General features: G+C 35.8%; 1 long non-coding RNA gene across 2 annotated transcripts in view; it reads right to left on the bottom strand.

Moving 5' to 3' along the window:
- Positions 1 to 23437: 23437 nt before the first annotated feature.
- LOC135413265 (uncharacterized) overlaps positions 23438 to 27216 on the bottom strand; it is a 102125-nt gene continuing 98346 nt past the window's right edge. For both annotated transcript variants that reach the window (XR_010430155.1, XR_010430156.1), the window contains 2 exons: positions 26814 to 26907; positions 23438 to 25530 (listed from right to left, as the gene is read on the bottom strand). This is a non-coding gene — a long non-coding RNA (uncharacterized LOC135413265). The remainder of the gene's footprint in view (positions 25531 to 26813; positions 26908 to 27216) is intronic.

Below are 27216 nucleotides of genomic sequence, written 5' to 3'. Positions count from 1 at the left end.
CTTTTACCTGCCAGCCATACAGATGTGGTTTAACAAGTGATTCCCAAGCAACCATGGTGATCTTCGTTTGGTGCCTCGTCAAAGCAGAAATATAAAACTCAGGCCCCCTCTACAAAAAGCCAACTCTGTTACAAGGTTATGGAGGAATGACTAGAATGTAGGGGAGGAGAGAGTTTGTCCTTAAAAAGGCCTCAACATCTAAATGTTACAAAGAAGACCATAAAACCAGGAGAAAACCCTATATGAAACAATTTATAAAATGATAGGTCTCAAATCTGCAAATATCTGCTGCTATTGAGTGATTAAATATAAAACATATGCAAGAAAAATATATTGCTATTTTATAGTTAAATACTATTCACAACTCTATAGCATGTCCATCTGACCTAAGGTTTTCTCAGGTATAAAGCAGTGAAATTAAATTCTCAGCAAAGCTGGTACATTCAACTTAAAACATCAGAAGACTGATTTATACTATTAGCAGATTTTTTGGTACTTTTGCTCTTCAGAATACAAGCAAAAAACTTATGTCTAAAGATTCAGAATAGATTTTCAGTTGTGTTTTGTATTTACATTTAAAAATTTTTTTCCCAGTAGACCTTGGATATTTTTAAGCATTGGATTTCTAAGGATGTATTCAATATTACTCTTGAAAGCATCATTTCTAGAAAGATTCTAATTCTCTTACATGTTTTATGGGGAAAAAACCAGCAGGAATAAACACACTTCAAAATTTAAAGCACTTTTTAAAATCAGAAAATTGTTTTTAAAACCTCTGGAGGTTTTGGGATGATTTTTGGGAGGCTGGAGCAAGGAGGAAAGGGGTCTGTTTGGTTTGTGTTTGGTTTTGTTTTGGGTTGTTGATATGCTGCTTTTTTCCTCCACAAAAGAGAGAAAGAAAAACAACTCAAAATTGTTTTGCGCTAAAAACATGTTATTAATTAATGTCCAACTGAACACCACAACTATGAGATGAATTGAGGTTTATGAGTCTATGACTCATGAGTAATAGTTAATTTTGGTGGACTGAGAGATACTCTGCTTGAAATGTCAAGGTAGATTCTAGAGGATTTGGAAAACCAGCAGGAACCCACCCATTATACAATTTGAGATTTTGTTTATTTGCTTTATGCAGCTAGTCAACCCTAGTACCTGGGGAATCAGTGAGAAATGAAGACAGTCTACTATCTGAATAGCAGCAAATGAAGCACTATTTTTCCTCAGCTCTTCACAGGAGTAGAGTCCAAACTGGGCTCTTATCTGGTCTAGCAGAATACAATTTTACACGACTAGCCCAGCACATCTTAAAACCTACTTTGACTTTGCTTTTCCTTTGCTGGACATTGTAGTGGCTTAGAATATTTAAAACCCGATGAAGTTCAGGGGACTCTGGTAGTCCAGGGCAAAAGAAGCCTCCTTGTGGGTATGATTTGTCTAAACTCAACTTTCCTGAACTTTTAAGAAAAACTGTATGTACAAGGACTGGTACTGATGCAAATGTGAGAACCAAACGTGAAATAGGACATACAAGCCAGCTGGCTTTATCATGCACTGAACTGAGAAGCTCTCTAGAAAGGCAAGCAGGATGGTAGGATAATGTCCTGATGGGTTGGTACTATGTTGATGTAAGATCTGCACAGCACCACTCTACTAACTCATGGAAGCTGTATCCTTTTAGCCTACAGATAGAAACTAAAATTCAGTTGGTCTCTTATACATTCACAGTCAATTTCATTTACAATAATAAATTTCTCACCACATTTAAATCTTAAGTACACATGCTTTAATATCCTTGGCATTGACCCACATCACTTTTCTGTGAACAAGTAAGAATATGCTAAATTATACCAATATGAGAAAGCTGATAGAAAGCAAAACCAAGAAAATTAAACTCAAAATATAAATAATGCAACTCATTGAGTATATAATATTAAAGTTGGGATATTAGAAATAAACTTACCATTGTTCGGTAATGTCACAAAATTGCAATAATAAATGCCATTTCACTAAAGTGGTAACTTACCTAATTGTAGTGGGTTTCTGTGGCTAGGTTTTAGTAGCGGGCGAGGGGGCCTACAGAGGTAGCTTCTGTTAGAAGCTGCTAGAAGCTTCCCCTGTCCCATGGGGAATGCCAGCCGGCTCCAGGACGGACTTCCTGCTGCTGGCCAAGGTCGAACCAATCAGGAGTAATAGTAACGCCTCTGTGATAACATATTTAAGAACAGAAGGTTGTGGCACAGACAGAATTCTGTCCAGGGAAGAGCAGAGTGAGAACATGGGAACAACAAAGTAAGCACCAAGGTCAGTGCAGAAGGAGGGGCAGGAGGTGCTCCAGGTGCCAGAGCTGAGGCCCCTGCAGCCCGTGGTGCAGACCATGGTGGAGCAGCTGTGCCCCTGCAGCCCAGGGAGGACCATCGGGGTACAGAGACCCACCTGCAGCCCATGGAGGAGCCCATGCTGGAGCAGGTGGATGCATGAAGGAGGCTGTGACCCCGTGGGAGGCCCAAGATGGAGCAGGGTCCTCCTGAGGATCTGCAGCCTGTGGAGAGGGAAGTCTGCACTGGAGCAGATTTCTCCCAAGTTGGACTTGTGGCACCTGTGGGGGACCCATGTTGGTACAGCTCATTCATGGGGGACTGCACCCCATGGAGGAGTGACTCATGGGACAGCAGTTTGGGAAGAACTGCTACCCGAGGGATGGACTCATGCCAGAGAGGTCCATCAAGGACTGTCTCCTTTGGGAGGAACTCCATGGGAGCAGGGGAAGGACTCCTCTCTCTGAGCAGTGGCAGAAACAACAACTGACCATAAACCCCATTCCCCGTCCCCCTGCACTGCTGTGGGGGAGGAGGGAGAACATGGAAAGAAGGAGGGGTGGGGGGAAGGTGTTTTTAAGATTGTTTTATTTCTCACTCTTTTGCTCTTATCCCGTTAGTAATAAATTTAAGTACTATCCCCAATTTGAATGTTTTGCCTGTGAAGGTAATCAATAACTGACCTCTCCCAGCTGTTATCTGAACTCATGAATCCTTTGCTGTTTGTTTTTCTCTCCTCTGTGCAGTTGCAGAGGAGAGTGAGAGAGTGTCCTTAGTGGGTGCCTGGCATCTGGCCAGGGTCAATGCACTACAATAATACACAAACTCATACAATTGTTAAAAGTAGAGATGCATAAATTTCATTAGCATTGTAAACTTGCTATGAGTTAAGCTTCTATACCAAGTTTCCATATTGCTTTCCTTTTTCAGAACTGAAACGAGAATTACATATCGACATGAACTTAAAATATAAAATAATAAAGTAGCTTGGATAAATATTCTCAGACTTTTGGCTGCCTATATGACTGCAATGCTTTTGTTTTTTTAGGAACAAATACCCTTTACCTAAATATGGCAACACTGTGTAATTTTATAGCATCTGTTTTGACTTTAATCTTTCATAAGGTCGTATTCATCTTTTCCAGGGAAAAGCAAAAGCATATTTTCACTATGTTACAAAACATAAAAAGAAACAAGTTGGAAATAAATAAATCTCCTAAAGGCATAATTTCCAGACAATTATTATAGTTCATGTTTAAATAAAACATCATATGGAAAAGTCTAATTTAAGCAAATGAAAGATAGTCGTGAAGATGAACAACACATTAGACAGTACAAGGAACCAAAAAGGTTGACAGGTTAAAAATGTACTGATGTCTTCATAACTTTCTCGAAGACTGGTTGTCATTTGCTGACTGCCACTGTGACAGAGGAGTATCTTTTAAAGTAGTAGGAGAGTTTAACAAGAAAGGATTAAGATAGAACTCTAACTTAACTATATCTTCCTTTCTTATACACATGATTCATGTTCCTAATTAATGCCAATTAGAGCTGAACTCAGTACTAAAAAGCAATTAATTCTTTTTTGGCATTGCAAAGAGCGCTTTAACGTAAGTGCACATAAGGGCATGCCTATTACTTATGAGTAATACTATGTTGAAAGGTAATATTTAAATGTCAGTGTCAGCATTTTCTTCCCTAAATGTATTTTCAGAAGCAACATATCAGATTCTTTCTACAATCACACTATTTCAGATCAATACTTTTACAAAAGTAAAAGAGGATCAATACTTTTACAAAACCTTGAATTCCTTTTTTTGCAGCATGATGTGCATCTTTATATAAGGAAATTTTTAAGGCTTCCAATTCTTCATAATTTGAAAATCTTCTGATGAAAGCCTTTATCAAAATTAATCATCTCTGGGTCAAAGTTGAGGTCACTTGCTGTAATTGCTGTGCTGATCCACAGTTTGGAGATCATACTTTAACTTGACTGAACTTTCATTGTCATGAAAGCACTTAAAAGGCATCTAAAAAGAGGATGTAGGCTCTCTCTTCACAAGCAGTCACATGGAGAAGACAAGAGTCAACAGGTACAAGTTACAACACAGGAGTTTTTAAAAGAAAACATAAGAAAAGAATTTTTTTTACAGAGAAAACAGCCGTTTATTTGAACAACGTTCCCAGAGACATGGCAGAGTCCCCATCACTGAATGTTTTAAAGGTGTGATTGTACATGGTGCTAGATAGTCTCATCTGGGCTCTCTTCCCTGTAAAATGTTAGTCCAGATAATCTTTTGAGGTTCCTTCCAACCTAGGTTATAATCTGTATTAATACTTGCAGGGTAGGTTGCTTTCATCTTGTGCCATTTTTGTTGTTAAAAGTTTTCCCAACTGTTTTCTCCTCAGAGTGCTGTGTCCTGTGTACTATCACCATGCCAGTTTGGTTATGATGATGAGGTATTTGGTAGACAGAGGAGAGAGACTCCCTGAATAAGCCTCAAGACATTTGGCTAAAGCTGGCAAGTCTTTCTGGGCTGCTGTTCCACATGCATTTTTCATTAGCTCATACATGACAGCTCAGTCATATGAGTCTACAAAAGACCATACAGAGAAGTCTTCTGAATGCTTGCAATATGCATGAGTGGAAGAGAACTGTATTTTGAAGAACACATGGCACAAATGGAGATTTGAGCTGATCTGGAAGAGAGATTTGTCCACCTGGATGGCAATAAGGCAAACACCACCGATATACAAACTACTTGGGTGTGCTGCCTCAGACAGAAACTCAGTTTTCAGATCACACTTTAGATACCATTTGAGTTGTAGGTATTCATGGAAGGTGTTACCTGTAAAACTAAAAAATTACAAAATGTGCATCAATTAGGAGTACATCTGTTTTGTCATCTCCAAAAAGGCGACATGAGACTTAATATTTATGTCAGATGAAGAAAACTATTGAGAAACCAATGCAACTGCTGCAAAGCTTTGAATGATGAATGAAAATACAGCCCAGAAGATAATCCTCCCCCAAAATGAGCAACAGTGTTCAAAAATAATTAAAAGACAACAGTATCAGCGAGTGGATAATGCGATTTCAGGAAAGGGACCATTGTCAGAGGCAACCAACTTAGTGAGAAGTATGGTTCTGAGTTTTGGTTACCAGAAGTTATTACAGGCAATGAAGAACAGCCTGGCGGAGTACAAGGAGTTAAACTAGTCTGGAAGTAGTCCAGATGGCTCTGGAAGAGAAAAAACTATCCAATGGTACAGCATATTCACTGATGCTAAAACTGAAAATGGAAAAAAAAAAAAAAAAAAAAGGAAAAAAGGCAGTGAAATGTGTGAATATTTTTTTTCAGATAAGATAGACTACTTTTTATTTATACATAAGAAAAGTAGTAGGACCAAATTTGAGATTAATGAGAAGAAAAGGGTAGCCAGCAGTATTTCTCCTTACCTTTCCTGGAATCATAGGATCATAGAATATGGCCCAATGGTGTAAATTATCATACTGCTTTTAGTTTCAATGTTGTCTTCATTTTTCAGGTGTTCTGAAGGATTTCTAAACCCATGGAGGCTTATGGGTATAGGAAGCTAACTTTATTTTCATTTCTATTTTGTTCTTAGATGAATGTTAGAAGTCTGATCAAGGAGTAAATAAGAATGTTTATAAACATGATGATTAGTATTCCTATATGTGGCATAGCATCTTACTACATTCTGTGGGGTTGGTTTTTTTGTGTGTGTGGGTTTTTTTTGGGTTTTTTTTGTGTTTTTTTTTCCATTTCTAGCATGATTCATCATTTGATTCAGTGAATAAACAAAAAAAGCCCACCAAAAAAGTAAATGCTTCAAAGAAATGCATTTCTGGAAAGCCAGGTGCACTGGCTGTTTACTTTGTTTATAAAACACATACATTTAAAAGATGTTCTGATAAACTCTTTATTTAAATAAGACTTATGTTTTATGAAAAAGATATAGGAAATACTATATAGGATAAATTCTTCCTAAAGATCTACATATCCTAATCCTTCACTGCAAGGGGTGCTATGCATGTATGTGAGGTCAGACTTTGGTGTCAGTGTTATACTAAATTTTTGGAAGTATGTATGTAGACATTTATGAGTATGGTTTTGGACCTGTTATATTCATCACAGATAAAATCAGTGACCTGTCACTTTGATTTCTATCTTCAACTTTCACCAATTCCGATCCTTTAGGCAGAGAATTAATACAATGCTCTACATTAGAGAGTTTGCTTATAAACAAAGACTCCAGGGCCTTTCCATCAGAGAACATAAAATGAAGCAAGCTAGCAAATAAAGTACATTGCAACAAAATGCATTTGAGGATACACAGGTAGCAGTTCAGGCAGGAACGATTAGTATATCTGCACAGATGCCCATCATCAAAGGCACGCCAGCAGGGCCTTTGGTGGCACTATTTTCAAAAACACCAGCTTCAGGACAATGACATGACCTATTTCACAGTCCATGACATGAGCCATTTATCCCTTCATGTACTTGGCATATAGCTGTATATGCCTTGTATGTGACAAATGGAAATAAATTCCTTTTCTGAAAACAATTTCACAGTCAGTTCAGTATCTGCGTTAAGAAACACACAGTTTCTTGCAAGTGTTTCTTTGCACAGGTCTTGAATGCAAGTTGAAAGAGAAGGGATGAATGAAAATCAGAAAGACTCTAAAGTAGGAAGAGATAAAGGGAGACATGTAGGCAGAAATAATGTTTAAAGTATGCAAAAGAGAGAAAGAGGTCTCTGAACTTCTAATAGGAAAAATAATAATACAACTAGCACACAGAGAAGAAAGATCAGGGCTTGTACAGATGATTAGCAAGTTAAACAAGGCCTTCAGAGATAAGTTGCAGGAAAACAAAGTCATATTCTTCTGGCAATCATGTTTTAAAAGTATTTCTTAGTTGTTGATGCTTTTCTCCTTATTTGTAAAACACATATGGTAACACAAACCTAAGTCAGCTATGCTGTTTATTAACATTTCTCACTTGAACAAAGGGAACTGAAAGCAAAATGTCTCTGCTTCCCTAACCCTGTAATAGCAAATTGCTTTGCCCATAGAATATGAAATCTGTGAAACATTTTATCTGGGCAATATTCTTTCTACATATATATACTTTTCTCTACGTTTCATAGAATTTGCTTTACTATGTATTGTATCAGAAATTATGAAAAAGTAATAAATGACATGCGTATAAATAAAATATGTTATTCAATGCAGTTGTGTTAGCTTGATCTTATCTTCACACATGTTTCACTTCACTGGTAGCTGAATATAAGAAGGAACAAGATGGTATGTCTCATACTGAAAGTTGTTCATTTGATGATCCTTCTCACCTGGCTGATAGCAAAACTAGTACTCCTTCCATGTCATCAAAACATCCAGAGTTGTGGTCCTCACTTAGGGCATGAAAGATTGAAAAGAAGTTGCTTAGCTGTCACCGTAAGACTTCACACAGTTCACTGCTTCCACTGGAAAGTTATCTTTGGGAATGTGAAATGAGGCAAACTCATTGCCAGGATTGAGAGTTTGTTGCTGTTTTTCCCACTAAAGCTACCTAACAGATAGCTTATCTATTCAACCTGAGGTGATTCAGCGCTCTGAAGCTGAATCACCCCAGGTTGAATAGATGGAATGGTGCCTGGTTGGAAGCAACAGCAGCTTGACAGTCTAAGGCTGTGATTTAGAGAAGTAAAGAAAAAAAATAATCCCCTCCCTAACACTGACTTTTACAGTGTGACTTTTTCAGACTGAATACTGAATACATAAATCAAAGAAACCCTGGAGTAAGTGCCTCCTCCCACCTTCTTTACCATTAAGATAGATAGCTGTGTGATGGTAGCACTTTACTGTTAAACAGTTGCTTTAGTTAACTTGATGTATCAACTTACTGTGGGCATTTGTGTGGGATCTACCACGAACTTCTTGGAGTTCCAATATGCAGAGTAGCAGTCCCATCCATCCCTTTGACCTGATGGAAAGAATTATATAATTTGCTTTCTCTGTAGGGAAAACTTTGTTGCTTCCTGAATTCAGACCCACTCTAAAGTAAATGTACAATGCATCAAGAAGTGTGAATATCATGTAATGCAGTATGTGCTGTTTGCATTTAGAAATCTTATACTTTCATAGTTCTTGCATTGGTAACTATCATAATGTTTCACAAAATCCCTTATAAGACAGCAACAAGGGAAGAGTAGAGAAAAATAAAATCCCAAACCCTGTTAGCTATCCTGACTAACTTTAGTTTGTTAGCTCTGCTCACAATGAAACATTTAATACAGATCCTCTTGTCAAAAGAGTTTTAGAAATGTGCTGAGACTTCATAGGGTTCTTCATCATCCTAATATATGAAAAGAGAGCTACAGATTTCCTGTGGTCTTTCTTCAGTGTCTGTAAGCTATTGGCAGCACACTCAGCTAAATTGAATCTGTTTACTGACATAAATTCACTTCACTTTTAATAAAGTAGTTCAGGGTCATTTAACCCAAAAAATATGATGATTCTTTTTTCACATTTCAAGGCACATGAAAAAAGTGTATTTGAACAGAGTTTACCTGTGTGGAACATTAGGGGCAGCACATTGCTTACATAAATCTTGTCTTATCCACTGGTACTCACCCTCTGCCTGATACTCATCTAAGGGTGAAAGATTTTTCTTGTGTGTTATTAAGAGGTGGACTCTGAACCAACCCTGGTTGCCTGTTTTATTGCTGGTCCAGGGGGTACTGAATGCATTTGTAAGTATAAAAAATTAGTGTTTGTTGTCTTTGCCTTCTTCTATCTCCTGAGATCCCTCTTTTGGACTAAGAATGACATGTCTAGAGGTTAAAAGACGTGAGACAGTGGACAAATTGAACTTCAGAATTGAAAGGTCATTTCAAATAAATTTTCTACTTCCCCTGCGGTGGTCTGTTGAAAATAAATCTTGGTCTAATGATTGCACTTTCACTATCCTTGGGTATAAAAGAATAATAGATTTTTAGGGAATCTGAAGTCAGATTCTCTATAGGCTATATTAGATCATATAGCCTGACTGTCTGTATATCTCAGGTCACTACATTTCACCAAGTTCCCTTATATTTGATCTGATAACTTTTGTCAAGCAGAAGCATGTCTTCCAAAAAGAAGGACAAATTTGACTGCAAGACATCTGGACCTGCTGAATTTTATGTTAATAAAGTGTATCAACAACTAAACAGTGGAGATAGGTGTGGCTTTCTTTCACTGGGTAATGCCAATTCTGAGGATATTGCAGTCATTTGCACTAAAGAGTTTGTTTCCACCATTCTTTATTTTGAGAAAAAAATAATATTCGTGTTTTCAAAAAGAAAACCAATGTCTTTTCTATTTCGTTGACATGAAATAAAGTATGAACTGAAATCATGGAATCATAGAATGGTTTGTGTAATGGGTCAAATGCACACAGGTACACCCAAAACACCAGGCAGTGGAAAGATTTAGGAGAATCTATTTTCAAAAGTTGAGAACACAACATATCATCACAAAACTGCACTGAGCCTAGGGAAGGACACACGTCTCCTGCTCTTCTCAGGGATTTTATTGTCCCCACCCCCCACCCTCAGACGCATTTGCAAGAACTTATCTTTTCTCAGATACATTTGCAAGAACTTATCTTTTCTCATACCAGGCAGAGTTTCTCTGGAATGCAGGAGGAGAAAACATCTAAAACTGCCTCTGGGAAAGATACCTCTTTCCAGGCAGGAAAGCTTTCTTAAGTAAAAAAATCCTAATCTCCTCATAGTAAAGTCTTCTGGAAGGGTCTTCTACATCTACAGTCCGGGATGGAAGGGACCTTAAAGATCACCTAGTTCCTACAGCATTGGACATAATGCTCCAGGTGAGGTCTCTTGAGGGCAGAGGAGCAGAACCACCTCCCTCCACCTACTGGTCATGGTTTTCCTGCAGCCCAGGATACAATTGCCATGTCATGTCAAAGCTCTCATCCACCAACACCCACAAATCTTTCTCCTCAGGGCTATTCTCATTCCATTTTCTGCTTAGCCTCTACCTGTGCTTGGGATTCTCCTGACCCTGGTGAAGGACCTTGCATGTAGCCTTGTTGAACTTCATGAGGTTTGCAATGGCCCACCTCTCAAGACTGTAAAGGTTGGCATCCCTTCCCTCCAGTGTGTCAACTGGACAACACACCTTGGCGTCAGCAGACTTGCTGAGTGTGAGCTCAATCTCACGGGCCATGTCACTGGCAAAGATGTTAAACAATGGCCTCAACACCAATCTCCAAGGAACGTCACTTGTCAGTGGTTTCCACAAAAACAAAGCACGTCAAAAGAACAATACAGTTTGAAAGAGAGGAGGAATAATTCTAATTAAAAATTATTGTTCAGTCTAGACTTGGTTGGAAATAAAATCAGTATATTTTGGAGATATTCATCATAAAAGTTGTTTCCTATTAGGTCTTGTTATTCAGCCAGACACTCTGAAAAATAGGGGCCATGGTCCAGGGCAACTGGCTCTAGGCAGCCTTGCTTGAACAGGGACAAAGTGATCTCCTGAAGTCCCTTCCAACCTCATCCATTCCACAGTTTGGATTCTGATAGTAAACTGGGCTACTTTAATTCAGTGGTAATGAAAACTCTCTCATGTCAGTCAAAATATGTTGTAGAGAAATACCTCTGCATTCATATAATTAGGCAAACTGGTAGTCAGTTCAGCTCTGGATTTCCTAGGATTTAATTAAAATAAATTGTCTGTAGGCCATAAAATTCTGGAGTCATCTAAGTTATAAATATTCCTTAGATCTTTACAGATTAATGGATACAATATTTTGCTGTTTTCATAATATTCTCATTCTCTTCTATCTCTTATACATGCCCCAAAGTACATGTCTCAAAGAGTTAACCCTGTCATTCCCCTTCTCTGCAAATGTAGCATAGAATATTTATTGAAGACTTCTGTTTGCATCATTCATCAATTTTACCAGCTCCTTCTTTCCTAGGACAATAGTTAGTGTTCAAAATCTTTATCTTTTAATTGACACATTAAAAATACTTCCTCTTCCTTAGCCTTATCCCAAGCACAGTTTCCCTTATAGGTTCAGCATCTTTGGTCAGTTCAGTGTACAACACAGAATTATATCTATTGCAACTCATTTTCCCTAAATAGCTGCTTTTCTTTTCCCTACATAGCTGTCTTGAATTCATTTCTGAAATAGGATGGACATTTAACTGAAGTGATGGACTTTCTTAACTGTGAAACTATGCCTTTGCTGTTGTGAACATAAAACCACACACTCCAAACCATATAAAATAAAAATACATTTTATATTGTATATCTTACTGCATAGCAATAAATCAACTACAATAGGACAAATTGCACCTTTCATTTTTCTTGCATTATAGAAAATGCACATTATTTTTTATATGAATCTTCCAGTGCAATATTAATCTCTGTTAAATATAGTAGTACTCTCAAATGAGCGACCTATAAACTTGCACTTTCCTACTCTAAGGTGGGAAGTACTTTGTTTACAAGGTATTGGAATGTAAACTGCCAGGGCTTTATCGAGAAATGGTTAGAACTCTGAAATATGAAACATCTAAAGATTTTTAACAGTACAGATGACTCAATTGTATAGAGAAGGATGATCATGTCCATACTGGAACATCAAGAAGTAGCTTCTACATCATTGTCATCAATAAAATCAATTATCATATGAATGCTGTTTTTGAAATAATATCTATTTATCTTCTGGACTATTGTAGACTATATCTCTTGAAAACTATTGCCTGATGAATACATAAAATAATTTGAAAACTTTGTTAGGGATGTTGTTCTCCCATTACTTATACTCACATTTCTAATCAGGTGTAACCCAAGTACTTTGAACTGTCATGGTATAGGATACAACAGAGTCCATCTCATGTCTATTCCCATGGAAAAAATTCTGAATATATTTTAGTAAGAAAAAGCTTAAAACATAAATTATAAGTGCTTATGTAAATTAACTTGTTCTCAAGCCAATGCATTACTAATTGCTTCCTTGGCTTATCCTCTACTGATTCTTTTTTTCTCTTAATTCAGTGTGTATCAATCAGATAGCTCTCTTGGTTCTCAGTTGCTGTAACAAATTTGTCTAATGTCTATTCTGTTTATGCATATATTTGCAGCTGAAACCAAAAGCAGAAATGTAATTAAAAAAAAAATGCAGACTCAAAAGACTTGTTGTATAATTAAACACATATTACCAGATTTTTGAAAGATTTGCTATTATGTGGCAATAGGAGATTTGCTAATTATATTCAAAATACATTTTAGAAATCACAGAACGCAATACTATTGAAAAGTCACAGTGCCATGCCATGGCTCAGTCACTTCTCATTCAAGTCTGAAGCTTTTCTTTTCCCATTTTTCCACATTTACCTCCTTATATTAACAGATAAGAAGAGATTTCAGCTATCTGAAATTTGTTTATTCAGGGACAGAGAGAATGAAAAAGGTGCATAGAGCTTTTCAAAAGTGTAGTGACAGGTATAATCTAATAGCAAGGAGTGAATGAGCACATAGTTTTGGTTGACTAGATAACGCTCAGCTGTCAAGCTGCAGAGATGATATTTTTATTCAGAATATAAAAGCAACTTTGTGTTCCACTTCGCTTCTTGGAATCAGTCACCTAGGTACCCTTTGGGTAGTCTGTAACACAGTAAGCCTGGATGTGCATTTGCAAATGGATTCTCAGCTGTCAGCTGATGAACTAAGTTGAACCAGCCCAATGGATGTAAAATCACTGATGGGCTACAGTGCCCAATAGACAAAACTGGACTCTCTACTTTCCGCCCTGAGTAAGTTTTGGTGTCCAGTATGCCAGAACATGAAATTACAATCAAAAAGAGGCTAGAATAAAATAAACGGGAAAGACAAAAATGTATGCTAGAGGTGCAGGTTACCAGAATGGGATCTATTAATGAACTAGTGCAATATTTAAATGCAATTAAAATTACACTAAGGATCTGATTTAAAATGTCGTTGCTTTACAAAGAGAGACATGCAATTCTCTGGAGGCCAGCCTTCCATGCCTTGTAAACTCTCACAACAGATTATAGCCCTCTGCATTTTGACCTGTCATTTAAAAAAAAAATAAAAAATTAAACTTCTAGTTCCTCCTTTGAGTGTGCATAAATAGTAAGAACATCTAGTGATATTTTCCAATAAAATAGGAATTTAAATTCCCTCCAGAATTAGATACGTCTACTTCATGTTATCATTTTTATAAACATATAATAGCTTTAATAAGTGTTACATCATCAACTATATTGAAATGATGAAGGAAACTGCACATAGCTAATTAATTTTTTTTGAAAGACTCAAAAAGACTTAATATGAAATTTTTTGTCTAAATAATATAAACAGACATATTTGTAGGCATATATACATATACCTAAATGCATTTATAGTTAACTAAAGTGCATATTTGATATTAAAGTTATTTTTAAAGAATTGTGTGATTTCGCATAAACCTTAAAAATTCTGAGATGCAGTAATTGTGTCCCAAGTGAAACAAGTTAATTTATTGAAATTATCAGTTTCACAAGTAACTCTAATATTAAAGCACCTGAAAGTACACCTGAATTATTTTTCTATGTGCTTTTATGACCCAGATGACTACAAAACTGCTTTTATTTCAGACAAAAAAGTCATGATTCATTTAAGGATTAAAGGTAAAAATGTAGTTTTAATACTTTCTTTCAAATCATATCTCATTGGGTTTGTTATTATAAATTTGTTTAATTGAGATGCAAGTTCAATTTAAATTTAAATGTTTTGAAATGTGTGTTTTCTTTTACTAATGCATTGCTTATATAACACTTTTAATACAGATCTAAAATGGAGAATACTGAAAAAACAATGCTTTAAGCTCTACACATATCATAAGGGAATCTGTCAACTCCATTTCATCATGAAGTTATAAAAGGTATAACTACTTAATGGAGTTAATATACAGACATCTTTGAGGGCCAATGGCTATTATTTACACTGGTTCATAGTTTGTAGTAAGAGCTTTTTCGTTTGGCTAAGGAATGCAAGTCCACAAAAACTTTCATAACAGCCTGCATTCATTGGCAATATTAGAGCCAATATCATCCCTGGTATGTGCTCATTAAGTTCATCACTTTGAGTGGCACCTTGACGTTTATAGCCTCTGAATGCCAGCTGAATGTGGTTATAAGCAGTTTATACCAATGTCATTTTTCTGTATCCAAGAAGCAGGCCTCAAGCAGTTGAACAGAAGGAAGCACCAGGAACAAAACTGCAGAAGAAAATTAATTTTGCCTGCAATTCAGTCTTCAGCGTGATAAAGTCAGTGGAATGTTAAGAAGCTTAGTAAATAAGTCATTTGATAATTCTCACAATAAAAAAATTGACCTATAAAGTTATATGGGTGCATGCTGACTTTAGTCATTTAAGTACTGGAATCTGACAGCCAAATCTGTTTGCTACAGCAAAGAGTTGAAGAATTATAAAAGACAGTGCATTAAAGTACACAAAGCTATTCCTACTCACATACAGACCAGTTCTGATCTGTCACTGATGATCTCTATTTGCATGACCATATCTAAGCATTGAAAAAAAAAAAATTAAAATATATATTTATTAATTAAGCAATCTATTAACAATCATTGCTTATTTTAATATGTCCTATATATAAAATTTGTGTCAACATTTACATTTATTATTTTAACACAAAATGACAACAAAAAGTGACCTTTTATAATTTTTGCTTCACTATAAAGTTTATTGCAAAGGCAAATATCAAGTTCTAGATAGTATCAGCAGTTTGCTTTATAAGTCTTTCTTAATTTAGTGAGTGGTAATTAAAACAGAATCTTCTAAGGAATTTAAATTACTTTAAAGTTACCACAGTTCCTTGGTATTCCCTTCACCATAACACAAATGAAATAAATTGGGCATAAATGTCATAACAACATCAAGTTGTTCAGAGATCATATATGCCCTTTTTGATCAATTGATTCAGCAGGGTCTTAATCGTCCTTCTGAGACTGAATTATATTGAAGAAAAACATACATATGAAACACCCATGCCTATGAGATAAAAGAATACGCACATCTCTGCCACAAGGTGCTCACTTGCTGCTTTCTTTTAATTTCCTCTGATTGAAATTAATTTTATGTAAGATATTAAGAACCATAGGCTATTGTGATAGCATAAAAATATCCCAGCCTGAAGCAGAGCAGACTATTTACTAAATAATAAGCTGCCTTTTTTTGTTATTGTTTTTGGTTATGTTTTTTTTGTCCCAACAAATATTTATTTCTTTCTTTATAGGAATAAAATAAAACTAGTTATGTCTGCCCATGCTTTTCTCATGTAATTAACATTGCAGTATTTTAGAGGGTTGTGGATAGGGTATGTGGGTAGGATACGTGTGTACATAGTAGTTGGTAAGTGTTCTGGAAAGCACTATTTCTAATAATAAGCAAATACATAATAAATTTTATTATTTAGAATTTGTTTGTCAATATGTATATGTTCCAAAGGTTTTTGCTTCAGTTTGAGCTTTTACATATGTACAGCAGAAAAGGCGAGCTTACAAGAGAGGAAATTCCATTCTTCTCAGAACGTACTGTGGACACATGCATTCATAAACTTGAAAATGTCAATGCTGGAATTGTATGATCTGCCAAAGAGCAGTTTTCTTGAAATACATCAATAAAAGAGACATTGACTCATTTTACAGTAATCTGTCCAAAGGGCCACCTCAGAAGTCTTTTTTCCTCATGATTTCCCATCATCTCCTCGCTTGCATTGACACATTGTATTGAGTTCTAGGATTTTCCTTGGTAGTCAGTACAAAATCATGGTCTTAAGTGTTCCTTTCTTAGAAATCTCTCCATTTACATTATCATTTCTAGAAAGATCAGGAAATAGCAATCTGTCAACACAAACAAAAGAATAAAAGACAAAAAACCCTCCAAAACAACAACAACAACAAAAAAAAGAGAAAACTACTAAACCATAAAAAACATTGTGAAAACTATTGACAACTTCCTGTTTTCTTCTGTGCCCAAGCTCTTTCCTTAATGCTGTTCACTTATAGAATTGTAACTTACTCCTGCTTGCTCATAGGGTCTTTTGCTTTAAGGTGCTCTCTGAAACTCATCTATTTGATTTAGTTTATACTTGTATAACTACAAGAGTGGAACTCAGAAATGTGTTAAATGAAAACCAGTACTGCATTTTTATTTAAATAGCTTTTTCTCTTGGCTAATCAGAAGTATTTAATTTCAAAGCATTCCTTTATGGTTTGAAAAGTTACCAAAAGAAACTGACTACACATATATCTTCTGAGTAGTTTTTGTTTAATTTATTGAAAAAAGAACAAACTTTACTATTTCCAGTCTTTTGAGTCAATAAATCCATATATTACTCCACCTCATTCATCTTGATGAAAAGACAAAACTAGAAGGGAAATTCAGAATATGCTGTGTTGGAAGGGACCCACAAGGATCATCCAGTCCAGCCCTTAGCCCTGCACAGGACCATCCTCAAGAGTCACACCATATGCCCGAGAGTATTGTCCGAATGCTTCTTGAACTCTGTCAGGCTTGGTGCTGTGAGCACTTCCCTGGGGAGCCTGTTTCAGTGCCCAACCACCCTCTGGGTGAAGAATCTTTTTGTATTATCCAACCTAAACCTCCCCTGACTCAACTTCAGACCATTTCCTCAGGTCCTGTCACTGGTCACCACAGAGAAGGGATTGATGTCTACCCCCCCTCTTCCCAATGACCAAATCCTGTTTCAAAGGGTTAATGTTTGTCCCCCTGAGATATCAAATGGTGTCTTACAATTTGATTACTATTCTACAGTATTTGTTCTGGGTATGTGGAGAATGTCATTTATTCACCTGATGTCAGCTTCTACCTCAAACAAAGTGTGACAATATTGGGTTTGAAGACTATAACGATGATATGGGATTTGGTGGTCTATGTATCAGACTCTGTATTGCTTTAAATTTTTAAATGTGTTGACTATGAGCAAATGTTTAGTCAAGAAATTTATTATACAGAAAAAAATAAAAGGTTCCTTATCAAATAAATGATACTCTTTGAGAAACTTTTTTTTTTTTTGCTTTTCTTCTATCTCCTCACTGTTCTCTGAAAGCTATTCCTTTTTTTTTGGCTCTTGAAGTTCCACATAAAAAGTAAATGCTAGAAACATGATACATTCTAAAGACAATGTTCAGGAATAATTTTTTCCTCTGAAGCAGGGGTGATTAGTTTTCAAATTCATCACTACCAAGAATATTGAAATGAGTAGAACCGCATGAAATATGCTTTTAAATGTATTTAACAAATAAGGGGAAATAGACTTTGTTCTTGCTGTTTGTTGCTTTTGTTTGTAAGTAAAGGCATCTAATATAAGTGTCTTATTCCCAGTTTTGGAAGAGTACAACCACCCTGGTAAAATGTTCTGGTTAAGTCCAACACAAACCCAATTATAGCTAACCCCCAAGTTTTTTAAAACCCATAGGATTACTGAGAGCCTTAAACTGCCTAACTTGTAGTCCTCTGTTTATTCATAGTAACTGATGGGGGGAAGGAGAGAAGAGACCAATATTTTAGAAAGTTCTCAGAATTCATTGGAATTCTGTCCAATGTCAAATTAGGGCATAGAAGTTACCAGGAATATAAAAAAATAAGTTCTGCACCACTAGTAGAGTTTTATTTCACTAGGTTGCAGTCCCCTCAGTAAGAACTAAGAAATTCTTCTAGCTCAGAAAAGTTACTGCAGCAGAAACTTGCTCTTATGTAAAGAATTATGGAGTGGTATTCAGTGGGAACTATTATTACTATTTTGTTTGTTTCAAAGACATCTTCCATCATTTTCACATGATTTTATGCTGAAAAAGAACAGTAACAACAAGCCTCCAAAATTTCTAGGGAAATCAGACCTTGGGAAAAAACCTTCGAAATTATGTTTTTATTTTAACAGTCTCCTAAGAATATTGTTTTGGAAATCTTCATAAAGGCTAACTGCTTGCCAGACAGTATTATCAAAAGTGTAGCTAATGGGCTGATTCAAATGCTTACTTCATTCATTTCTAGAGTGCTGTGGTCAGTTTTGTGTCCCTCAATGTGTGAGAGAGATTTGTCCTAATCATTTTAGTCACATAATGTGTATTTACTTCAGTGGTGTAGTGTGCATGTTAGATATTTTATGATGTGCACTCCCTTATCCGGTCATAATTAGAGAGAAATCTGTACTTTACATAGATTTTTTTGGTCTTTTTTATTTTTTAGTTGGTTAGTTGGTTTGGTTTGTGGTTTTGGCTTATTTTAGCTTCTGTATACTGTCTATACTGTCTATAGCAGGTTACAAAAATCTGTGACATATATGAAGACACAGGTAATGTATATTGTAAATACCTTATGTTTATAAAAAACATGCAGGTCATGGACTAACATTAAATGTCTTGTCCAACATTTAACATTATCCACACATATTTATGTCTGAAAAATAGTTTCAAATATTCATCTGATTTCAATATAAGATCTATGTAATTTGCAATAAAACAGGTTTGGATAAGTTTTACTAGGTCCTGTATGTTTTGAAATAAGCTTACCTGGACACTTTCTCTACATGTGACACAGAAAATGAATGTGTGTGGTCTTTAAAAATGTAACAGTAGCATTAAATCTTGGGGTCTAGATATAAGAAACATGTCAAGTATTTTTGTCTGTGATCTGCATACTTTAGTCCATGGTCTGTAGCCAAGATCAGCTTTCTAGACCAGTTTCTAAAATTTTACTATGTCTAGATCAAAACATCTCAAATGATGGTGTAGCTATCCCTTCTACTCTGGACTGTAATAAATATAATTTTACAGGGTATTTCCTTTACAAGCCATTGCCCTTTTGCTTCCCTGAGGCAGTTACAGGTTTGGAGCTTCTCAAAACTTAGACAATGTTTTCAGGATATGGTATAAAAAAAAGAATAATTGATGCCTATCTATCAACATGCCCATCTTTTGTTGCTTCTGTTCTTTCTCTCCTTTGTTTGTTCCCTTCCCAAAATTTATGCACATTGACCTGTGCACAGTGTGACATTTTCTTCCTGTGGAAATGATGACACATTTTTAGGGGGCTGAAGGAGTACTGTGGCACTGAAACACTACCAACTCCCCCTTTCCATCCATGAGCAGATTAGATATATTAATATTGTAGTTGCTCTAAAGATATCAAAAGTGGTCCAGGTGCATGGAATAACTGCTTACTTCTTTATTTCACTTTTCTTTCATGCATTGAGAAACATCTGTGTCTATCCCAATGAAGACTTAATCTACACAAATGTTCTTTTTGCATACTGTCAATTAGCTTTTTAGATTTAATCTGGGACTTTTCTTTGTTAAAATTATATGCACATTTTCTATTCTGGAAAAATATTTTATTATTTAGCCCTCTGTTTGACTGGGAGCTATGCTGAGTTCAGTTTCTCGTGTTTTTTTCCTTGAAAGCTTTTCCTACTATTTCCAATATTATGTAGGGAAACTATGTCCATCTTCTGCCAGATATATTATGACTATTCTGTAGCTCATTCTCTATATTAAATTTAAATATCTACTCTAGTTGTAAACCCGAGCCCTATCATCAACAATATAAAATTCAATTTGCATTTTAAGCATTTAAGATTTTCTTTAAAAAAAGGAAACACAGTATACTTAAAAAAATCTACTGCTATTGAATCAGAACTCGTGTTTTAAATGATGTGCCACTACACACAAAAAAACCCAACAAAAAAACTAACAAAAAACCCCAAAAATAAGGATTATAGTCTTCTATTTCTACAGGAAAAGGATAAATCATTAAATGGATAAAGAAATAATACATTACAAAGGGTAAATTGCCATGAAAAAGGGCTTCCTTGGAAATCTAAAGTATATAAAAAATGTTTATAAAAATATGGGGTTTTTTTGAGCATGTTGAATTAAAAAAAATTATGGAAAGGATTATTCCATGAGGTATTGAAAAACATCTGGAAGACAATGCAATCATCAGTCACAGCCAGCAGGGCTTCATGAGAGGAAAGTCCTGCTTGTCAAATCTGATTTCCTTCTATGACAGGGTAACCCTCTGAGCTGATCTAGAAAAGCCAATTGATGCAATCTTTTTGGACTTTAGAAAAGCCTTTGATACTGTCCTTCACAGTATCCTTCTGGACAACATATCCAGCATACAGCTGGATAACCATGTTACACAATGGGAGAGCAACTGGCTCACAGGTCAGACACAAAGAAATGCAGCGAATGGCATAATATCAGGCTGGCAACCAGTGGGATTCCGTAGGGCTCCATCCACAGCCCTGTCCTCTTCAACATCTTCATTAATGACTTGGATGCAGGTCTTGAAGGAATACTAAGTTTGCCAACCACACTAAATTGGGAGGAGCTGTCAACTCCTTTGAGGGCTGAGAGGCCCTGCAAAGAGACGTCAACAAATTAGAGGACTGGGTAAACACCAACCACATAAAGTTCAAACGAGGGAAGTGCCGGATTCTGCACCTGGGATGGGGCAACCCTGGATGTATGTACAGACTGGGGAATGAGATGCTGGAAAGCACTGCCACAGAAAGGGACCTGGGGGTCCTGGTTGACAGCAAGTTGAATATGAGTCAGCAGTGCCCTGGCAGCCAGGAGGGCCAACCATGTTTTGGGGGAGCAGCAGGCAAAGCATCGCCAGGCGGTAGAAGGAGGAGATTGTCCCAATCTGGTCTGCACTGGTGCAGCCTCACCTTGAATATTGTGTGCAGTTTTGGGCACCACAATATAAAAAAGGCATTAAGGTATTAGAAAGTGTCCAAAGGAGGTCAACAAGGATGGTGAAGAGTGTGGAGGGAAAGCTGTTACAGTATGAAAATTGTGTGAACAATTTCCCTTGCATTTCTGTGTGTTTTACCTTAGCATGGCTGGGTGCAGATAATAAAAAATGCTGCGCCACTAATATGGTTGCAGGCCTTGTGCCAAGGTGAAGGAGGAGTTCTTTTGGCAAGAAAACAAGTTCTATGGTCACCTGCAGTTATCCAATTAGTGCTGTACACCACAGTATGTTTTCCTTATGTGACCAATGTAGTGTGAACAAGAAGCTAAGTGTCATGAGCACTATATAATCTGTCTTTCTCCTAATAAAGAGGACATATTGCCTGATCACATTAGTCTAAGAGCAGTCTGTCCGTTCCCTTCCATCAAGAGAAAGCCTTATGAGGAGAGGCTGAGACCACTTGGTCTGTTCAGTCTGGAGAAGAGGAGACTGAGGGGAGATCACATTGTAGTCTATAACTTCCTCGTCAGGGAAAGCGAAGGGGCAAATACTGATCTCTTTGCTCATGACCAGTGACAGGACTCAAAGAAATGGCTTAAAACTGAGTCAGTAGAGGTTTAGGTTAGAATCAGGAAAAGGTTCTTCACCCAGAGGGTGGTTGAGCACCAGAACAGATTTCCCAAGGAAGTGGTCACAGCACTAAGTCTGTCTGAGTTCAATAAGAGTCTGGACAATGCTCTCAGGCACATGCGATCTTTGGGTTGTCCTGCACAGGGCCAGGAGCTGGACTCAATGATCCTGATGAGTCTCTTCCAACTCAGCATATTATATGATTTGATGATTCTATGAAATATAGTAGATACCCCTCCTTCTGTTTCAGGGACATGCACTATTTTGCCACCTTTATTATAGCTTATTAGAAGTGACCAAGACAGTAAACTCTGAAAGACTTTTACATATATATATTTATTACTCTACTGAGAATATTTTGTATACAACAGATGGCAGCTGTGCACTGCAGGTGCAAAGAAATAGAAAAGGCAAATCAATCAGTTTTTAGGGTAGTAGAAATATGAAGTGTTATAGACTTGGACCATATGCAAAAAGGCTAATATAAGAAGAAATCGAACAAAAATAGTTGTCCCAGTACAATACATTGAGGGTCACTATTTAATTTATTTACTTTAAATTGCTTTTTTGGGGGGTGAGGGATATGTGTCAGGAGGATTAGAAGTGGGGATGGTTATAATTTAGCATTTAGCACATGCTATGGAGTTACCCTTATAGACTTGCACACATTATATAAATCAATTTGTCAAGTACTTGCAGTTCCCACTTCAACGCACAAAAATGATAAGCAGCGAGCCCACAAAGCTGTTTCCTGATATTTTATTAAATAAAAGGCTAAAAACAAAAACAAAAATCTGCAGAAACCTGATTGATACTGCCAGCTCTTGTCAGTAGTGGTATTATATTTGTATTAACTACATACCATATAGGTGTGTGTAGCTACCTATGTATTAAATAAAATAATCTTTAGCCATACCTTCAAATATAATCAGTCCATAAATGTTTTTACACTTTTCTTTAAATAAAATACATTTTCTAAATAAAAATAATAATCCTTGGTAAAATCAGTCATGTAATAGAGACTCATGAAACTAAGGGCTATTACCAGCTTTAGAATTCCTTTGAAAATTTCTGCCTTTAATCTTCATCAATATCTATTCAGTGTCATGCTTTCCTTTTATATCTACTTATTTGTTGGACTGACTTGTGAAGTGCTTTGAGATAAGTTTGTGCAATGCACTACACAAAAGAAGCTGAAGAATCATGCTGTTCCTCAATAGATGCAGATATGGTGTAGAAAACTGGCAAATTTCTCAAATTCCCCTAGACACGTGGTTTACACTAAAATGTTTTATGACTCTGTAAACATCAATCACAGTTGCAGGAAGCAGGTTTTTTTTCTCCTCATAAACCAGATTTTTCTAATTCAAAAACTGTTTACCAAGGGTAAAAACACATCATTCTGTGTTCCCTTAAATTTTTCAACATTTTGGGTTTTGGTGTTTCTCCCAAGCATTTTTGTTGAAAAAATATTGTCTTTATTGCACACTAGATAAAAATGTAAGGGTTATAAAGTTCAGCTGAAGTGAATCAATCTGATATATATTAGGGGAAAGCACTAGTAAAACCAGGAATAATACATGACTTGTATTATTATTGCCATACAGCTGATTATGGCAATTTTTAAATTATGGGTTTCTTTATATCCTTAGGAAAAGATATAATTTGAACCTACAGACAAGTCCAGGTTTTGTTTTAAGCTTTTCTTTCTGACACCTATGCTGATCCCAAAAGAAATGACAGGCATTTAGTTTTCAACCAGACTGAAGTAAATCTACCTGTAGGTGATATTTACATCCAGCACACAAGGCCCAGAGGTTTCATTCTGCATAAGATGTACCTGAAGCATTTGAATTTACATTATTCATAGAGCAGGAATGTGCTCTAAATCAGTCTTTACTTCATTGCATTTACTGTTCCAGAAGCAGAGGCTCCTAATGCAGGCAATGTGAATAATTCACCCTATATTAAATCTCTTCATGCTGGAGTTATCTTCTTACTTAGAGGACTTCAGTGGTTAAGATTTACTTCTCTCCTACCACTAATATATGTGTATAATATATATGATCTTTCGAGGTAGATTTAAATTTACCCATGTGCAGTGTGTATCTGTGTTGGCTCAGAGAAGCAGCCTCTCCCAAAAAATCTTCCACTTGTGCCTTCTATCTTCTAAGGAGGGAAAAATTTGCTGCTGTGATGGCTTTCCTCTCTGAGCAAACACAGCTGGTCACTCTACTGAGGCATGAGGTTGGTGATTGGTCTGCAGCCACATGGACAGGGAGGTAACAGTAAAGACAGTAACCCTTTATTAGTAATTTCTCTTCAACTGGTGGAAGGTCTGAGCAAGCTTATTTATAACAGGGTTTATACTGACTCAGTGCTAATTTGCATTCTCAAATAGAAATACAAGATACAGCAAAATATCTTTTAAATTAAAAAAGCTACTTTCTTCTGATTGGGAACTCCAGTAAGTCCTCTAATTAGAAGCATACCTATATTGCTTTTGTTTCTAACTCTCAACTATTTAATTTATTCTCTGAGACTATTATTCTCATTTCTGTAAGAGTTCCTTTTATTTTTCTGTATTTTCTCACCTAAAGAAATCTTCCTTCTCATTTCATGCCTTTAGCAATTGCACAGTTGAAAATCCAGTGTTACAAATGAGAGATTATGCCTTCAGGACAGAAATAAAGGACAAGATTAATGAAATATAATGAAACAAAAGCATATCTATGATGTAAAACATGAGAGAAAGGAGTTTAATCCATTTATGTATTTATAAATAAATGTTTCTGCTATATATAATTTATACATATTTCTGCAATCACATATATAATTATTATTTGTTTCTAAATATTTTTTTCCCATTTTCGTGGTATGAAATTTTTAAGCATCCATTCTTTGACTTTTGACATTTCAGAATAATTTACTTTAGATCAATTTTTTCTGGAATATACATTAATTTTCTTTTTCCGGATAAACAGAGTGTTTTTTTTAAAAAAGAGGTGAAGACTACAGGCCTGTATTCCTTTAGATTAATAAAAGGTACTACAGAGCTGAGAGAAAAAACAGCTGCTACAGCTAGGAGGAACACAGAGAACGTGGAAGCAAACAGATGCTTAAAGAAGACAAGATGGAATTTAAAATGGGACCAGTCTGAACTTTCAGTGGCACTGCTAGGAGCTGTGATATAGTTCAGCTGTGATGGGAATGTGTGTAAGCACAAAGCAGCTTGCAAGACAAGTTATTATCTTTAGTGCTGAGCACAAGCAGCTCTGGTCCAGTGAAGTATATACATATGTTTAATCTATTAGTTCCTTTAAAATCGAGAAAGAATTTAAATCCCTTATTATTCTTTATTTTTGTTAGACTTTTTTAAAGTCTGATTACTTCATTTTACTTCAAGTAGTTTATGGAATATTAACATGCAATTCTAGAAAATAGAACTTACTTAAGGTAGACAGTGTTATAACTAAGTACTTCCTTGTGTGAGGTGTACAGATTGTAAACCACTCAATGAGCAGATGGAGTAAAATTTTTTGTAAGTCTAACTTATTATCTTCTTGAAGCAGTGACTTTCCTTAAAGAAATGTGTAGGTATATAACTTCTTGGTATGGTGTAAAAACATGGCACCTTTCATCAGTTCACATTAATGAACACCATATGGTTTACACTGGTGGTACCTTTCCAGGTGGATAAATGCTGTTTAGCATATTGTGAGTATCAGCCTGTGGTGGAAAAAAAAAACCTCAATAAAAATATTTAAAAATTTAAAGTATTGAAAGAAATATCAACCATACAATTTCTTTCTAAGACAAGACAACAAAGATGAAATAAGCAAGCAAAAAACTATCCAGATTCATTTGAAATAATACAGAAGATTGAAAGAAAGAGAATAAAGGAAATTTTGCCTTTAGTTGTGGAAAGCAGACAGGACTTGAAAAACAAAAGAATAGATCCTTATGTAGAAATATTTTCAACAAAAACATTAACGCGGGGATTCATTTATTTATTTGCAGCTCATGTATTAAAGAACTGGATAGTCTTACAAGACCACCTGGGTATAGCCAAGCCACATATATATAGCTCACAAAATTTCATTAACTGAAATCTATGTTTTGAGATTTCCAAGTAGATTCAATATCAATTATAGTGTTCCAGCTTTTAAGAAGCACATTTCAATGAAATCTTAAGGGGGTAATTAAAAAAAAGTAAGTAAAACACCACAAAAAATCTGTAATTATTAAACTGCTGAATGACAATGGCAAAAGTAAATAAAAAATACAGAATAAGTGCCTTTAACTAAAACCTTTTTCATCAGAAAACTCCCTCTTTTATGACATAGTTTGTTAGCTGTGGCGTCATGTTCAAATTCTTGAAAATATTGTGTAATGTTCTTCCTTATTGCTTTGCAAGATAGCGACATTTTGGGTTTATGTCTTCTAAGAAGGCATCATAACTCTACATTTAGCATCCCAGTCATTGTTGGAAACCTTCTCCATTATATATTAAAAATGAGTAAAATTTAAAAAAAAGCAAAAATCCAACAACCTAAACAAGCACAAAAAGATAGAAACAACCTATAACTTTTCTGTAGATAAATATTACTTCATATTTTTTAAAATTCTCCTTTTATATGCTAGTTTCTATGCCTTTCTTTTACATTGTTATTGGGTCATGGATTGAATCTCAATTCCTGAATCTTGTGCTTCATCTCCTTTGTCATTAATTTTAGCAATCTCATAACAGTGTGAAGTAGTAACTCTGCTTAAATTATGAGATACTCCAGATTATTTCCTTAAAGTTTCACCAAATGTCTTGTTTTCTCCATATATATTTTAGACTGTACATTCTGGCGTGTATGTAATATGTATTTTCCAGAAACCAATCATACAAATCTGTAGAGCTTCTACTAAACAAAAGCAATATGAGAAGGCACTGCAGACAGAGCTATAATTTACACAGATGTATGCACATCTAGTGTACATACATAGGCATAGGCAGAAGATACCTTCTGCCAAACAGGAGGTTGTTTTAGTCAGTCATTCCTTCTTTTCCAGATCCTCCTCTTGCTTTGCAAACTTGAAGAACCTGAGCTCTCAAGCCTGTAGGTAAGGGTAGTTTCTGTGAATATACAAGGAGTAAATATAATAGAAACCTATTTCTTGCTGGACATTTAATTGGACAGTACTTTCTGAATGTAAATGACCATATAAAGAGAAGAGACTTACAAAACTCTTGATTATACATGCAGTTAAAATTTCTCAACTAGATGTTTAGCCTCATAGCTTTCATTTTGCATAAAAATATTTTTTTCCTTTTAGATAATGTCATTCTAGCCCAAATGAAATTGTTCATTCACCTCATACTCTGAAGCGACATTTGTGACAAAATATGAGCAGAAATGAAAAGTG

Source organism: Pseudopipra pipra, chromosome 4 (genome assembly GCF_036250125.1).
Source record: "Pseudopipra pipra isolate bDixPip1 chromosome 4, bDixPip1.hap1, whole genome shotgun sequence".
Lineage (NCBI taxonomy): Eukaryota > Metazoa > Chordata > Aves > Passeriformes > Pipridae > Pseudopipra > Pseudopipra pipra.
Note: the sequence above shows the minus strand (reverse complement) of the source record. Positions and strands in the feature narration are given on the sequence as shown.